Raw genomic sequence first — 12500 nt, 5'->3', positions numbered from 1 at the left:
TGACCATGCAGCGCTCCGCTGGTCAGACCATGTGGACATGACCACATCGCCAACTATACAGACCAGCGTTGACGCTTGAATAAAATATGGACCTCTCTTTATCTCCAGCGCACCGTCGTAGGAGCATTCCTCTGTAGTGTGTGTGTGTGTGTGTGTGTGTGTGGGGGGGGGGGGGGCACAGAAAACATCTCTACCACCACCACCACCACCACCCCGCACCACCCATAACAAGGACAATGCAGTCTCCCTAAAAGTGGCGAGTTGATACGTAGCCAGGGGTCGAGATTAGGGAACAAAGCCATCAATAAAGAGGTGACAGGGAGGGAGGGGGGGGGGAGGGAGGTGACAGGGGGGAGGGGGGGGGAGGGAGGGAGGGCCCCCTCCCTGGCTGTGATTTGTTGGATGGCAAAAAAAAAAAGAAAAACAAAGAAATAAGGGTTAGGGTTTCACTTAAATAATTAATGCTGGGTAATGTGAGAGGAGGTGTGAGACAGGTAGGCAGTCATGTGTGAGACAGGAAGACAGACAGACAGGCATGCAGGCAGGCAGGCAGGCAGGCAGGCAGGCAGGCAGGCAGACAGACAGACAGACAGACAGACAGACAGGCAGGCAGGCAGGCAGGCAGGCAGGCAGGCAGGCAGGCAGGCAGGCAGGCAGGCAGGCAGGCAGGCAGGCAGGCAGGCAGGCAGGCAGGCAGGCAGGCAGGCAGGCAGGCAGGCAGACAGACAGACATTTTAATCAAGAACTGTTTATTGATGAAGTGAAAAATGTTAACTGGTCAACTGTTTGTCTTGAGGAGGACCCAGAAGTCGCTTTGGGGATATTCATGAAATCATTTTTGCAGATTGTAGACATTGTCAGAAAAACAACTGTCAGGGCCAATGGCGCCCCCTGGATTGACATTGATCTCAAATCAATCATGAGGCAACGTGACGAAGCTAAAAAGTTGGTTGACTCATCTGGTTTGCTGTCTCACAGAATGGAATACCGTAAATTAAGAAATCATGTCACTAAAATAAATAGAAGCAAAAAGAAAGAATATTATAAGAATAAAATGAATGACTCCAAAAATAATGGAAAACAATTGTGGGAAATATTGAATCAAATAATGGGAAGATCTGCACACCACCAGACTAATTAATTTATTGAAATTAATGGAGAGTTTCTGACTAAACCAGCTGAAATTGCCGCATACTTTAACAACTACTTTACAAGCAAGGTTGAAACTCTTAGAGAAAATATGTCACCATCTGATGGCTCCTCCTCATGCAAATTAATTGAAAATAACATAATGAATGGTAAAAACTGTAAGTTTGATTTTGTGCAAGTAAGTAGCTTTGACATTGAAAACTTGCTGTCATCACTGCCATGTGACAAACCTGCTGGTACTGACATGTTAGACAGTAAACTGTTAAGAATTGCATCATCCTATATATCAAATCCGATTAGTCACATTTTTAATAGGTGCTTAACTTATGGAGTTTGTCCTAAGGCTTGGAAGGAGGCAAAGATCATTCCTTTGCCCAAGGATAAAAAGAAACGATTCACAGGGCCAAACAGTCGGCCAATAAGCATACTCCCTGTTCTGAGTAAATTAATGGAAAATGTAGTTTTTAAGCAAATCCAAGAATATTTTATTTATAACAAATTGATCACTAGTTCCCAGCACGCTTATAGGCATGGTCATTCCACGTCAACTGCTTTAGCTCAGTTGACTGATGACTGGCTGACTCAAATGGACATCAAGAAGATGGTTGGCACTGTCTTGCTTGATTTTAGTGCTGCATTTGATGTCATAGACCATGGCATAATGATATCTAAACATATGGATTTAGCAATATGGCACTTGATTGGATGGTGAGCTACTTATCGGAGAGATCACAGAGAGTGTTTTTTAATGGTAGCCTATCCGAATGCAAGTATAATTATTGTGGGGTTCCTCAAGGAAGCTGTTTGGGTCCTTTACTTTTCATTATTTTTACAAATGATCTCCCTTGTGTGGCTATGAACACCCATATGGTAATGTATTCTGATGACACAACTCTGTATAGTACTGCCCCTTCATTAAATGAGTTAGTGAGTCATTTAAATCTGGATCTTGGGAGGGTATCTAACTGGGTGAAAAATAACAAACTAGCACTGAATGTTGCCAAAACAAAAAGTATTGTTTTTGGCACCAGGCATATGCTTATTGGTGAACCTCAGCTGCACCTATCAATGTCCGGTATACCAATAGAACAGGTTAAGAAAACTAAACTGCTTGGAGTTCTACTGGACAGTGAATCGTCATGGTCGGATCATATTGATGGCATTGTAACTAAGATGGGTAGAGGTATAGCCATGGTCAGGAAGTGCTCCACATACTTGACATCCTCAGTCATGGGTCAAGTGATACAGTCATTGGTGTTTTGTCACCTTTATTATTGTACTGTTGTATGGTCAGCGGCGACTCAAGCAGACCTGAACAAACTACAACTTGTTCAGAACCGAGCTGCTAGACTGGCACTTCTTTGTTCTACTCGCACAAATATTGAATATATGCATAAACGCCTGTCCTGGTTATCTGTCAAAAACAAACTCCATTGCAGTGTCCTCATGTTTGTTAGAAACACAATTTCTAATCAACCACCAGATTACTTTTTCAAACAGTTATTAAAATCGAGTGACAGACATAATCATAACACCAGAATTGCAAGCCTCGGTCATTTATCACTCCCTGCTCCAAAAACGAACCTCCTTAAACAAACAGTTATGTATCGATCAATATCATTTTGGAACATGTTACCACCTCACATTAATATAACAACATAAATTATCTTTCAAATATGCTTTAAAGGAACACTTGCTACAGCTGACCACATTACCATAATGTTATTCTCATTATGTTGCAATTAATTTGATAGAATAAATTGTTTATGTATTTTCATGAATTTACCTTTGTTGAATGTATTTGTAATTACCGTATGTATTTTTTGTATGTATTTTATATGGACCCCAGGAAGACTAGCTGTCGCCACGGCGTCAGCTAATGGGGATCCAAACAATAAACAGACAGACAGACAGACAGACAGACAGACAAGACAGACAGACAGACAGAGGGGAAAGATAATATCGTCACCTCTGCCGGGTGGAAACCTCATGTCGAAAACTGTTACTTTACAGGATTCCAAAAGATTTAATCAAAAGTAGCAAATCTACAAGCTCAGAGCGAGCTTGTTTTTCGAGCTTAACATCTGCTACCTTTGATACTGTGCATGTGAGGCTGTAGTACGATCAAGTGTAGGAAGTTAATTTACGAAAGAAACAGAAAGAAACTTAAAATATGGAGATAAGAGATTTCTGTGCCCGACAGAAATCTCTTATAGAGAGAGAGAGAGAGATCTTAACAGATCACTTCCTGCCTGGGCCTTGCATCCCGCTGGTACCTTAATGCCTGCTTCACAGTGTACTGGGTTGTGTGTGCCTGACTGACTGTGTCACGCATCAACAACAAAAAAGACGATCTACAAGCCCACGAGCCGCCTTACTGTGAGTGTAATCGTCAAGCGTGGGCTTGACGATCTTCTATCTATGTGAATATGACAGCGGGCGAGCGGTCACGCAACTCAGCATAAATCAGCTCTTTAATGTTTAGCGAGGTTGGAAACATGAGGCAGCACTTCTATAGGACGTGTGTGTGTGTGTGTGTGTGTGTGTGTGTGCCAGCGGAAATCAAGCTTACTGAATTTCAAAAGCCGCATTATGAAAGCAACAAAAGGTTACAGAGCCCCACAAACTAAATATCCCCAGGAAGGACACGCAGGAGGGAGGGAGGGGTCACCCCCACCCCCACCCCCCCAATTTGTTCTCTACAGCGCACAAAAAAAGGACATCAGACGACCTGTGAAACTGAACTGCCATGATGCTGTGTGTCAAATTTAACTCTATACCGTCGCATAACCCATTTTGACCTGAGATCAGATTCTAAAAATGTCTTTTTTTTCTGACAGTGTGCTGGACGACCTTTTCTTTGTTTTTCAAAGATACCCTTTTTAATGTATGCTCTATTGCCCTACGCACCAAGATACCCTTTTTGAGTGGTGCAACCACTCCTACATCCAGCTTGCAATGTCCGTGTACCTGTGTACCTGTGTACCTGTGTACCTATGTACCTGTAACTATGAGCACGAGTATGTGACTTATTTATACCAGTAGGGGGCGCCAGAAACAGAGAGAGGGTAGAAGCTGTGTCTCTAATGAGAGAGAGAGAGAGAGAGAGAGAGAGAGGGGGGGGGGGGGTGAATTGCACCACTCAGTTCACACGTGTGTGATTTTTAATGTATGCTCCGTTGCCCTACGCACCAAGATACCCTTTTTAATGTATGCTCCATTGCCCTACGCACCAAGATACCCTTTTTAATGTATGCTCCATTGCCCTACGCACCAAGATACCCTTTTTAATGTATGCTACATTGCCCTACGCACCAAGATACCCTTTTTAATGTATGCTCCATTGCCCTACGCACCAAGATACCCTTTTTAATGTATGCTCCATTGCCCTACGCACCAAGATACCCTTTTTAATGTATGCTACATTGCCCTACGCACCAAGATACCCTTTTTAATGTATGCTCCATTGCCCTACGCACCAAGATACCCTTTTTAATGTATGCTCCATTGCCCTACGCACCAAGATACCCTTTTTAATGTATGCTACATTGCCCTACGCACCAAGATACCCTTTTTAATGTATGCTCCATTGCCCTACGCACCAAGATACCCTTTTTAATGTATGCTCCATTGCCCTACGCACCAAGATACCCTTTTTAATGTATGCTACATTGTCCTACACACCAAGATACCCTTTTTAATGTATGCTACATTGCCCTACGCACCAAGATACCCTTTTTAATGTATGCTACATTGCCCTACGCACCAAGATACCCTTTTTAATGTATGCTCCATTGCCCTACGCACCAACCAAGATACCCTTTTTAATGTATGCTCCATTGCCCTACGCACCAAGATACCCTTTTTAATGTATGCTCCATTGCCCTACGCACCAATATACCCTTTTTAATGTATGCTCCATTGCCCTACGCACCAAGATACCCTTTTTAATGTATGCTCCATTGCCCTACGCACCAAGGTACCCTTTTTAATGTATGCTCCATTGCCCTACGCACCAAGATACCCTTTTTAATGTATGCTCCATTGCCCTACGCACCAAGATACCCTTTTTAATGTATGCTCCATTGCCCTACGCACCAAGGTACCCTTTTTAATGTATGCTCTATTGCCCTACGCACCTGTCACTATAGCCTTCTGAGGTGTCTCTATTGCCCTACGCACCTGTCACTAGCCTTCTGAGGTGACCTGTCACTATAGCCTTCTGAGGTGACCTGTCACTAGCCTTCTGAGGTGACCTGTCACTATAGCCTTCTGAGGTGACCGGTCACTATAGCCTTCTGAGGTGACCTGTCACTAGCCTTCTGAGGTGACCTGTCACTATAGCCTTCTGAGGTGACCTGTCACTATAGCCTTCTGAGGTGACCTGTCACTATAGCCTTCTGAGGTGACCTGTCACTATAGCCTTCTGAGGTGACCTGTCACTATAGCCTTCTGAGGTGACCTGTCACTATAGCCTTCTGAGGTGACCTGTCACTATAGCCTTCTGAGGTGACCTGTCACTATAGCCTTCTGAGGTGACCTGTCACTATAGCCTTCTGAGGTGACCTGTCACTATAGCCTTCTGAGGTGACCTGTCACTATAGCCTTCTGAGGTGACCTGTCACTATAGCCTTCTGAGGTGACCGGTCACTATAGCCTTCTGAGGTGACCTGTCACTATAGCCTCTGAGGTGACCGGTCACTATAGCCTTCTGAGGTGACCTGTCACTATAGCCTTCTGAGGTGACCTGTCACTATAGCCTTCTGAGGTGACCTGTCACTATAGCCTTCTGAGGTGACCGGTCACTATAGCCTTCTGAGGTGACCTGTCACTATAGCCTTCTGAGGTGACCTGTCACTATAGCCTTCTGAGGTGACCTGTCACTATAGCCTTCTGAGGTGACCTGTCACTATAGCCTCTGAGGTGACCTGTCACTATAGCCTTCTGAGGTGTGCATCGGCATTTTGATTAAAAACGCTCTCAAGAGTTAAATCATTACCGGCGTTAATTTCCACTTAATTTAAAAGAAGTCTACACATTTAGAGAATGTGGAAGAATTGTTATTTTGCCTGTTGTCCCTCCTATGGACGGTACAGTACGAGTACAGTACGAGTCAGACAATAAAAAACGGCATATATGGATCTGTGAACAAAATATCGTATGATTTGTGTCTGAGAGGCAAAATGTCATCAAATGGTGGACAAAAAAATGGACCTTGATATGAAAAAGGTTGAAAACAAACTGCCTTATGATGACACAGGTCTCAGGATTTTAACTCTGATAGTGTTAAAAAAGTGTACCCTTACAACAGGTCTAAGGATTTTAACTCTGATAGTGTTAAAAAAGTGTACCCTTACAACAGGTATCAGGATTTTAACTCTGATAGTGTTAAACAAGTGTACCCTTACAACAGGTCTCAGGATTTTAACTCTGATAGTGTTAAAAAAGTGTACACTTAAAACAGGTCTCAGGATTTTAACTCTGATATTGTTAAAAAGGTGTACCCTTACAACAGGTCTCAGGATTTTAACTCTGATAGTGTTAAAAAAGTGTACCCTTACAACAGGTCTAAGGATTTTAACTCTGATAGTGTTAAAAAAGTGTACCCTTACAACAGGTCTCAGGATTTTAACTCTGATAGTGTTAAAAAAGTGTACCCTTACAACAGGTCTCAGGATTTTAACTCTGATAGTGTTAAAAAAAGTGTACCCTTACAACAGGTCTAAGGATTTTAACTCTGATAGTGTTAAAAAAGTGTACCCTTACAACAGGTCTCAGGATTTTAACTCTGATAGTGTTAAAAAAGTGTACCCTTACAACAGGTCTAAGGATTTTAACTCTGATAGTGTTAAAAAAGTGTACCCTTACAACAGGTCTCAGGATTTTAACTCTGATAGTGTTAAAAAAGTGTACCCTTACAACAGGTCTAAGGATTGTAACTCTGATAGTGTTAAAAAAGTGTACCCTTACAACAGGTCTCAGGATTTTAACTCTGATAGTGTTAAAAAAGTGTACACTTAAAACAGGTCTCAGGATTTTAACTCTGATAGTGTTAAAAAGGTGTACCCTTACAACAGGTCTCAGGATTTTAACTCTGATAGTGTTAAAAAAGTGTACACTTAAAACAGGTCTCAGGATTTTAACTCTGATAGTGTTAAAAAGGTGTACCCTTACAACAGGTCTCAGGATTTTAACTCTGATAGTGTTAAAAGTTGTACCCTTACAACAGGTCTCAGGATTTTAACTCTGACAGTGTTAAAAAAGGGTCTCAGGATCTCGAGGGGGTCATTTTCTGACAGGCCTCTCTCTTAAAGACAGTGAAACGTAATCCTCTTCCTCACTGTATGAACATAGCCTCCAGGGTGTGTGATGCATGAGTGCGTGTGTGCGTGCGTGCGTGCGTGTGTGCGTGTGTGCGTGTGTGCGTGCGTGCGTGTGTGCGTGCGTGCGTGCGTGCGTGCGTGCGTGCGTGTGTGCGTGCGTGTGTGCGTGCGTGTGTGCGTGCGTGCGTGCGTGCGAGGACCAAATGTGCCCACATAAGCATAATAGAATTGGGATAAATAACTTGACATTGACTCAGGACCCCACAGGAAGAGAAGTGTCACTTTCTCTGAACCCCATTCAGGTTGTGGTTATAGTCAGGGTTTGGATCAGGCATTTGGAGGTCTGGTTTAGATTCAGGTTGTGGTTATAGTCAGGGTTTGGATCAGGCATTTGGAGGTCAGGTTTAGATTCAGGTTGTGGTTATAGTCAGGGTTTGGATCAGGCATTTGGAGGTCTGGTTTAGATTCAGGTTGTGGTTATAGTCAGGGTTTGGATCAGGCATTTGGAGGTCTGGTTTAGATTCAGGTTGTGTTTATAGTCAGGGTTTGGATCAGGCATTTGGAGGTCTGGTTTAGATTCAGGTTGTGGTTATAGTCAGGGTTTGGATCAGGCATTTGGAGGTCTGGTTTAGATTCAGGTTGTGGTTATAGTCAGGGTTTGGATCAGGCATTTGGAGGTCTGGTTTAGATTCAGGTTGTGGTTATAGTCAGGGTTTGGATCAGGCATTTGGAGGTCAGGTTTAGATTCAGGTTGTGGTTATAGTCAGGGTTTGGATCAGGCATTTGGAGGTCTGGTTTAGATTCAGGTTGTGGTTATAGTCAGGGTTTGGATCAGGCATTTGGAGGTCAGGTTTAGATTCAGGTTGTGGTTATAGTCAGGGTTTGGATCAGGCATTTGGAGGTCAGGTTTAGATTCAGGTTGTGGTTATAGTCAGGGTTTGGATCAGGCATTTGGAGGTCAGGTTTAGATTCAGGTTGTGGTTATAGTCAGGGTTTGGATCAGGCATTTGGAGGTCTGATTTAGATTCAGGTTGTGGTTATAGTCAGGGTTTGGATCAGGCATTTGGAGGTCAGGTTTAGATTCAGGTTGTGGTTATAGTCAGGGTTTGGATCAGGCATTTGGAGGTCAGGTTTAGATTCAGGTTGTGGTTATAGTCAGGGTTTGGATCAGGCATTTGGAGGTCTGGTTTAGATCCAGGCTGTGGTTATAGTCAGGGTTTGGATCAGGCATTTGGAGGTCAGGTTTAGATTCAGGTTGTGGTTATAGTCAGGGTTTGGATCAGGCATTTGGAGGTCAGGTATAGATTCAGGTTGTGGTTATAGTCAGGGTTTGGATCAGGCATTTGGAGGTCAGGTTTAGATTCAGGTTGTGTTTATAGTCAGGGTTTGGATCAGGCATTTGGAGGTCAGGTTTAGATTCAGGTTGTGTTTATAGTCAGGGTTTGGATCAGGCATTTGGAGGTCAGGTTTAGATTCAGGTTGTGTTTATAGTCAGTGTTTGGATCAGGCATTTGGAGGTCAGGTTTAGATTCAGGTTGTGGTTATAGTCAGGGTTTGGATCAGGCATTTGGAGGTCTGGTTTAGATTCAGGTTGTGTTTATAGTCAGGGTTTGGATCAGGCATTTGGAGGTCTGGTTTAGATTCAGGTTGTGGTTATAGTCAGGGTTTGGATCAGGCATTTGGAGGTCTGGTTTACAGTGTGGCGCAGTGCTGTTTTTGGCAGCAATTTTTGATTTTAGTTTTAGTCATAGTCTTTTGAATATAGTTTTCCTTTAGTTTTAGTCACATTTTAGTCACCGGGAATGTCTTAGTGTTAAGTCTAGTTTTGGAAATTATCTTTGATTCCCGGAAAAAGGAGATTATGCCCCCATCCCTGGTTATCGATGAGCAGCCTGTCGAAAGGGTCGACAGTTTTAAATTCCTTGGCACCACTATATGCTGCTCCCTGAAATGGGAAGTTAACACTAGTAACATCTTGAGTAAAGACCACCAGAGGCTTCACTTCCTACGCCTCTTAAAGAAGTTCGGTGTGACCGGGGAGGCGTTGGTTCACTTCTACAGAGCCACTGTGGAGAGTGTCCTCGTCTTCTCAGTCACAGTGTGGTATGGAAACACCACCGACATAGAGAGGAAACGGCTGGAAAGGGTGGTACGCACAGCGTCAAAAATCATTGGCCTCGACCTCCCATCCATCTCCTCTATTACAATTTAGGCATTTAGCAGACGCTCTTAATCCAGAGCGACTTACAATAAGCAAGAACAAAAGCATGGGAATACATCACAAAAAAGCATTTATCATAAAACATGCGTAAGCTAAGAAAGTAACAGTGGAATATCTATATTATGAGACTATACATATAAACTATATATATATACTACTATGCTATACATATGTACTATGGCATGCTATGACTATATACAATGCAATTATAGTGCCGTCTACATAACATGCTATAAGTCTGTATCAGATGCTATCTAAGTCTACAGAAATGCTATCTAAGGGGGTAGGGTATATGGGCCATGATGGAGTCTAAAAAGGTGGGTTTTCAGACTACGGCGGAAGATTGGGAGTGATGCTGCAGTTCTGACTGCAATGGGAAGTGCATTCCACAGTTTTGGAGCCAGAAGGGAGAAGAGTTTGGGACGTGTGGAGCGTTGTCCCGGCGTTTTTAGTGAGGGTACTTCCAGCTTCCCTGCGTTGGCTGATCTGAGTGCGCGGGAGGGTTTGTAGGGTCTATCTACACCATACGCACTATAGTGGAGGATATTAAGTCAATATTTCATGAGAATCGTTCACTTTATGGTACAAGCACCAAAATTGGCACACGAGTGCTTCGGAACCTACTCTCTCAGAAAAGTACGTTGTCCACTTGAAAAAACAAAATGGACACCATTTTTCAAGATGGCCGCCAAATGAAAAAGGCCTTTTGTGGCGGTTCTGGACAACCGTGGGTCCGACCGACTCGAGACCGGGCACTGCACTCCCTGTGGGTGTGTGGAACGTGTGTGTCGAATTTGAAGTCGGTGGGGCGAACGGTTCTCGAGTTACGTGGATTACAGAAGTACACACACACAGAATTTGTGCAATTAGCAGATCATTGGAACGGTTGTTCGCTTGGTGATACAAGCGTGACATTTGCCGTGAACATTCCTTTGGTCAACTCTTTCACTTTTTAAACCGAGCCATCCAAAAATCCAATATGGCGGTGATATTTCAAGATGGCCACCAAAATTAGACTGGTTTTGCATTTCAGCATATATTTGGCTATACTTTTGTGATGTATTGTACCATACTACTGTATAATACTGTACGGCACTATAGGGCATCATACTGTACCATACTGTACTGTACTGTACAGTACAGTACAGTACAGTACCGTACTGTACTGTACTGTACTGTACTGTACTGTACTGTACTGTACCGTACTGTAAAGTACTGCATGGTACCATACTATACCGTACTGTACCGTACTGTACTGTACCATACTGTACCATACTGTACCGTACTGTACTGTACTGTACCATACTGTACCGTACTGTACCATACTGCATGGTACCATACTGTAACGTACTGTACCTTACTGTATGGTATCATACTGTACCATACTGTACTGTACTGTACTGTACTGTACTGTACCGTACTGTACCGTACTGCATGGTACCATACTGTACCGTACTGTACTGTACCGTACTGTACGGCATCATACTGTACTGTACCATACTTTATGGTATCATACTGTACCATGCCGTACCGCACGTTACTGTACCGTACTGTACTTTACCATACTGTACTGTAACATACTATAGTGTACTGTACAGTACCGGGTGTGTGTGTGTGTGTGTGTGTGTGTGTGTGTGTGTGTGTGTGTGTGTGTGTGTGTGTGCACGTGCAGGGAAAAGGGGAGGGGTCGGTTAATGTGGAAATTGTAATGTAATTTGTGTCACAGTGAAATGTTGTGCAATAACAGTATGTCATACAAAAGCAATATTTGTACAGTAAATATGACATGGATGAATGTAGTGCAGATGGATTTCTGTGGCATGCATCATTTTTTGTGCATAGAGAGATGTGTGCTAACGGAGTGATTTGGTAGGAGAAGTCGGACGGATAAACGGACATATTGCTTTGCATCCCCTATAGTAGTAGAATCTAGGATGAGCATCAAAACTATATATTTTAAATACTTTTCATTAGCACATGCTTGAATTTTACATTCCATAGGGCTGGACCACACATGGACCCCATTTGGTTTTGTTTTCTGCATCTTCCTCTGTGACCTGCCACCTTCATGTCATCTCTCACAGCATCCTTAAACCTCGTCTTTGGCCATCCTCTTACAGGGGGGCAGTCAGCCAGATATTTCGTGAAGCCTCATTTGAAATCGGTAGTTCATATAATGGCCTGTTGTGGCGCTGGACCGGACCCAAAAAGCCCCATAGCTCCATAGAGGCCCATGTATTTTGGCCCAACTTCACCTAGACTGTATTACCTTAATAAACATGGTCATGAATACTTTCTTCTTCCAGTCACTAGTTTAAAGTCTCATTTCTAATGTCATAATATTCTTTTTGGAAAATTATGGTCCCATTAATTAAAAAAATGACCATAAAGAAAAAAACCCATCGCGTATGTTCTGAGGGGCGTGGCTACCATTACAGTCTATGATCGGGATTCCCCTCCCACTCGAGTCAAAATAAAAACCAACGGAGAAGAAGGGGGGAAGTCCCGCCTCGTTGTCTGGGCAGCCAATGACCAGCTGGTATACAAAACGGAGCCAGCCAATGGCCAGCTGGTACCAAAGATGGCGACTTACATCAGGAATTAGCATATTATTACAGGCTTCATTTTACGTTCATGTTAGACCCGGGGAACGCTTTGTCCATATTTTTTACAGTCTATGTCCTCTTACCTGGCAGCTACATCTTCAGCATCCTTCTCCCAATGTACCCTCATCCCTCCTTTTCACATGTCTAAACCATTTCAACCTCACCTCTCTTGCTTTATCCCCAAACCTTCTAACCTGGGCT

The 12500-nt window shown here is 43.2% G+C and overlaps 1 protein-coding gene across 1 annotated transcript in view; it reads right to left on the bottom strand.

Annotated features, from left to right (window-relative positions):
* elmo1 (engulfment and cell motility 1 (ced-12 homolog, C. elegans)) overlaps positions 1-12500 on the bottom strand; it is a gene marked incomplete at its 3' end in the record, with an annotated part of 190733 nt that overhangs the window by 120161 nt on the left and 58072 nt on the right. The window lies entirely within an intron of this gene.

This window comes from Protomyctophum parallelum (assembly GCF_964188405.1).
Source record: "Protomyctophum parallelum genome assembly, chromosome: 1".
Lineage (NCBI taxonomy): Eukaryota > Metazoa > Chordata > Actinopteri > Myctophiformes > Myctophidae > Protomyctophum > Protomyctophum parallelum.
Note: the sequence above shows the minus strand (reverse complement) of the source record. Positions and strands in the feature narration are given on the sequence as shown.